At 29.7% G+C, this 6,000-nt stretch overlaps 1 long non-coding RNA gene across 1 annotated transcript; it reads left to right on the top strand.

The window, feature by feature from the left end:
* Positions 1-2,381: 2,381 nt before the first annotated feature.
* On the top strand, positions 2,382-3,890 carry LOC137927079 (uncharacterized). Its single transcript, XR_011107734.1, has 2 exons — positions 2,382-2,581; positions 3,332-3,890. It is a non-coding gene; the product is annotated as an uncharacterized lncRNA (long non-coding RNA).
* Positions 3,891-6,000: the final 2,110 nt, after the last annotated feature.

Here is a 6,000-nt window from a genome sequence, read left to right on the forward strand (position 1 = left end):
AAATAACATAAGGTACTAGTTTTGTAAAGTTAAACACAAAAATATAAATTACAAAAAAATCGTTTACGATACGGCTTAAGTAAATCATATATTAATAAATTAATACACCTGTAACTTAGTCTATGGATTCCTAATAATTATTAGTAGAAATATCATAATGAGATTGTGTAACTTAAGTGCCAATAAATACGTATATGAAACGCTTTTTAACGCCGTTTTATTTTCAACCACTGGTGTAATAGTCTGAATTACTTCATAGTCTATTATATAAATTAATAAAATGCGTCTTTTATGGGTATTAGCCATTGTTTCTGTTGCACAATGCGCAGAAAGGGTAAGTAGCTTTTCATTATAAGAAAGAATCCCTTCGAGACTATATATAAAGTCGCAAACTGTTTCCACACGACTTCTCATTTCATAATGTCTCTTTAAATAATTATTAAGATATCATTATATTTTTGCAATCAATAAAATATTAAAATGAGATGTTTTTTAATCATTTTATAACAATATTTTGCACGTAAAATATAGAGAGATGCTCGAAAGATAATTAAATATTCTTCTTCTCACATTTTACTTATCTTGCATTTTGTACATAGGCGATGGATGGAAATAAAACTATAAATGGCGTTAATTTTTAAACTTTTATAAACGATTAACTGCTTTGTAAATTTATTTTGAATTTATGGAGTCTCAGAAGTATTTACATTTTGACATATGACATCATTGTCGAAATCGTCTCACCTACACTGACAGGTTCATTTTAAAATCTAAACTGCGTAATAACCATTTTTTTTTATTTAAGTTAACTATCAGCCAACGTCATTTATGACCACTAACTCAAAAGACACTTTAAAGAGTTTTTATGATAAATGTGCAACATTCAATGAAATGATTGATTTCATCATTTCATACGTAGAACATTTAATGTTTGATATAGGCTTTCTCATAAATTACTTATAAGACCTTAGCTCATAATGACGTTAGCGAAGTTGTCTGTCCATCTTGTTATACTATATAATCCTGGAACTTACGCTGAGCGAGCGACACGATATTTCTCCGAAGGAGGCGAAATGGAGGTTGACGGCGTACGGCGAGGTTTCCGCATTTGCTCACGCAACCTCTAGGAAGATATTTTGTCATTTGCTAAATTCAGTGCGATTGCATGTGGTTAGATGAGAGAATAGAACCGAGCGATTTAAGAGAAGAGAGGAAAGATATACTTATTAAACGAAATCGCAAGTTATATGTAAATTTGCTGTGTAAAATGCATACGAATTGTCTCTATTTGCTGGGGACGAAAAACACATTACGTTTACTTTCAAGTACATCAGCATATTCTAAAATCCACGACTTTATTAAAAAAAGTACTTACGTTCTTTATTTAAAAATTGCAAGTGGCTGGTGTACGAATATTGTTGATAAATAAGAAATTGTCAAAGCTAATAATTGCACAAAAAACTGTCGCTTTGAAAATATTCTTTGGTGTAGTTTATTATTTAATGCACTTTTTTGTCTGTTTCTTTATTTTAAGATTACTAAGCATGAATATATTATAAATATATTATTATTTTAAGGGATTTCTGTGTAATATTTTTATGAATAAATACAACTATTTGCAAAATTATTATTTAATTGTAAAAACATAATTTGTTAGTTTCACTTTAGTAGATAGACGCCACTATTGTTTTATCCGAAAAGTTGTAGAGGAGAGACAAGAAAAGATATGAATATCTATATGACCTTACGAGAAAGAGAACAATTCAAATCGTATCTATAAAAACTATATTTGGCAAGTCATGAGTTATTCCAAAAGGGTTTATATTTCATCACACGTTTAATAGTTATAGCTGTTATAACGAAATATCTTCAAGCGTAGTTTTTACAATACGATACTGTCCATAATAGTTAACGGAAGTCAGATAATGATATGTATATTTTTTGATTCATTAAAAGCGTACGAAAACATTTGGAAAACAATTTGTCATTACAGTTAGACTAAACCAAAAGATTAGACCAAAAATTTGAGGTCATCATGCATTAAGAGTAGGCCTGCCATTTAGTGGAACAACGGCATAGTTACTATTAGGGAATAAAATTATTTAAAACTACCACAATTGTGTAAATTTAATCATTAATATTGAAAAGGAAACTTAAATGATTTGATTTAAAAATTTATTATGACATGTCAACGCTTCAAAATTTAATACAATAGTTGCCTAATAAATTTTAAATTGTCATCATCAATTTGAAATTATTGTTATATGTCAAGAATTCACTTAGTTTCGTTATAAAAAACAAGTTGAAATAAATTGAAATAAATGTAAAATGTGCATTGATATCTAAAACCAATTATTGTTTTAATAGCATTGAACAAAAAATTTGATAAGGCAATCGCCATAATATTACGTTCTATATAAAAAGATTCTGTACGGCATGATCATACAGTTTATTGTTAGAAGGCATAGATACTGATATTGCCTTAACTATTTTATTTTAACACTAAAATAAAGAAATGAATACGATTTACCATTTAATGTTATTGGCCATAGCTGTCAATACACAGTGCCTCGCAGAAAGGGTAATTTAAATTTTATTATTATAATTCTGTACTAGTGTTATTCTAGCGTAAAATTTCTACGACAATAGTCTTATAAAGTAGATGGTAAATAGCACGGATTGAATTGTCTGTCGAATTTCTCTACCTTGGATATGCATACATGTAATAAATATAATAATTAGATGTATCCTGCGCACTGCCTTTATGTGTAATTTCTTAAACGATTCTTCGTAATTTTGAACATGCCAAAAATATTGTGGTTAATATATATAACTTGCTATTGTATGAAATTAAGCATTTTTTTACCGATTGCCGTTGTAATCCTTTTGCTTTTGCCGGTAGAATGTCGTGAATTCTAAGCTGACATCTACTCGGCGAATGGAATATTCTTAGCAATAAAGTATAATATTGCATAAAAAACACAGTATATGATTTTAAAAGTTGTTTACATTTTTTTAGCGGTATACTTTACTTTACTTGAAGTGTTAGTTAATATTGTTTTACAAAAAAGTGGGATTTTCGCTAAAATAAGATTTTGCAAGGAGATATATATTTCATACATAACTTACTGATGACGAATAGGAAAGTAGGTCTATGGTAAAAATGATGGTACTAAAATTTACTTACTTATTTTCACTTTTTAGTTTAATAAGCTATTATATTATATTATATTATATTATATTATATTATATCTATCTATTTATATATCTTTAGTTTTATATATAAGTTTATCAAAAATAAATATGCACGTATATAATTAAATATTTTCAGCCTGTTGTTGTATTAAAACCGGAACTCGCCGCTAAAGTAAAGGAAAGTGCGAAATTATGCCAGACAGAAACAGGAGTGGATCCTAAGGAATTGAAAAAAATTTTGCCGTGGCGGCTTGAGGAGAATGAAATGAACGCAAAACTTATATTTTGTTTAGTAAATAAATTGGGATTTGCTAGGAGCGATGGTCATATTATAATAGAAAAATTTGCTGAAATTTTTAAGGAATCGTTGGAACCTTATGACATTAATGACTTCATAAACTTGGCGGTGGAATGTAATAATAAAAACGGACCAACTCCTCACCACACTATGTATAACGTTGCTAATTGCTACCACACAAGATCTCCCGCGATAATGACTGTTCAATGAAGAAATATCAGCAATACAACTTTAATTTATACGCGGGAATACAATTTTCACTTATATTTATAAAATGTTGTTGAAAAAAAATTGGTGTCAGTTATATTATTTTACTTTTGCAATGCTTTATTATTATTCTCATGTTACCCCTTTCGTTTGGAACAAATAAATTATTTTTTTTGGGAACCATCTAAAACTTATTTTGTTTTAGTTTAGAGTCTTAGTCTATAATTACCAAGGCCACAAAAATAATTAAAAACCCTATAAACCTATACCTAGTTATTTATTTATTTTAAACAGCAAAACCTTCTTACGCAAACAGCAAAACCTAAGTTTACAGTAGTTTCGTACAATATAATATAGTAAACATGTTTGCCTGATGTAGGCGTACACAGCCCTGGCCATAATTATTCTAGGTTATATTTATACATTAAGAAATGTTACAGTGTGAATCGGCTTTCTAAATAATGATAAAATAAGACACGAACAATCTATCTTAAACAAATGTAAGCTAACATTTTGTATTTTCGTAAAAGTGGTTACGGAAGTACATAACGCTGGCTTTAAATATCACTATACAAAGGTAAAAAAGTCTAAGTTCTTAAATATACTATCTCTTTTAAAGAGATATTCGGGTAATTTCTGCGACCCAGAATTTACTTCATTTTACCACATAAATAATTTACAGTCCTATTACTTAATTTTGTCTTTCCATAATAAATATCATTAAATATGTTTAGTTCAATAAACGTTGATAACGAAGACGCATAAATTCAGATATGTCAAAAGTTCACTGTTTGGTATACCTACAAATAAAATATGAATATTCTACCTTTCAGCAAAGATTCTATAATCTATACGACACATTCTGTTATTCTAGAAAAAAATAACTGAGATAATAAATAAAATAAACAAGATAATGTCACGAACAAAAATATTTAAATCTGCGTTCCGTATGTTTAATGAGGAATAATACTCGTACATCTCTTACTTTCAATCTTTAAAATAGTAAAAAATCTAGGAGTGATCATTGTGCTTCTACTGCTAAGCTATATTGTAGACGCAATACAATTGCAGAATGGTTTATTTTCGGACGGGAAGGCTGTCCTAGTGAACGTGTAGCGTTCACGAGAGCCCTTCGTGTTACTAGCCACCACTGCCACAAAACTTTTCAGAATTAATGACTATCTGAATTATACTCGAAATTGTTTTAACGCAATCATTATTTAAGTCTAAAAGCATCGTGGTCATAGTAGCCAATAATAAAGAATGTCCACATGAGCGCTACAAGTGCAATCATAGGGTTGATGAAAGTTTCGTCTTGTACTGTTTAAATAATTTCTCTTATAATTTATGACTTTTATTACATAAGATATACATAAGCTCTTATGTCGAATTTTCTCTTATGTGGAATATAGATTATAATATATAAGAAATTTCTAACTGTACTGATTTATGTTCTAACTCATCACGATACCTTTTGAACCAAGAGGGGTAGAAACATGACATTTGGTATATTACTTTGACACGTAAAAATCAGTTAAGAATGGATATTGCAAACCGCTGCACGCAAAGGATGGATGACCTGTTCATTTAAATGATGCATATTTTTGTACTATATCACATTTATTTATCTAAGTTAAGAAATAACACCAACAGAAGGTAGAACGGGCTATGCGATGCGAGTGAAGGACATCTAGGTGTATATAAAATTAAATTATTAATACAAGAACATATAAGCGGAGAAGTGATATCTCATCGGTAGAGGGCGGTAAGGCCGCTGTGTCAATTTCCGGGAAGGAATCTTATTTAATTCCTATTTTGCGTATAAATTATATGGTATTCCCACTACTCACAAACAAGAAATCAGAGGATGGGCAGGAACTAGCGTACTTTACTGCGATCGCCAATCCGCCTGCCAAGCGTGGCGTACATACCCCATGTATCATAATCGCCACGCCATAGAAATTTTTGGGAAGGCCTATATCTGCAGTTGGCATCTACTGTCTGGAACGATGAAATACATATAATACAATAACGAAACTATGTTAATGATAATAATACTTGTAAGTAATGTTCAGAGGAACTGCTATTTCAGTTTCATTTATGTCCCTAGAGCTGTGTCCTGTTAATAAAGATTGTGAAGAATTGTAATTTAGATTAGTTGCCTCAAAAAAGGCAATAACAGTCTCGTAACATTATTATTTTCAAATTAAAATGCTAAGAAACAGATAATCAAGAAAATAATTAAAAAAAAGATTCAGTGATTAATGGTTACTTGTAGTGAATAGAACATCGTAGATATA

This window comes from Battus philenor, unplaced genomic scaffold (assembly GCF_028537555.1).
Source record: "Battus philenor isolate CCGP_79_NKW_IND1 unplaced genomic scaffold, ilBatPhil1.0.hap1 SCAF_3, whole genome shotgun sequence".
NCBI lineage: Eukaryota > Metazoa > Arthropoda > Insecta > Lepidoptera > Papilionidae > Battus > Battus philenor.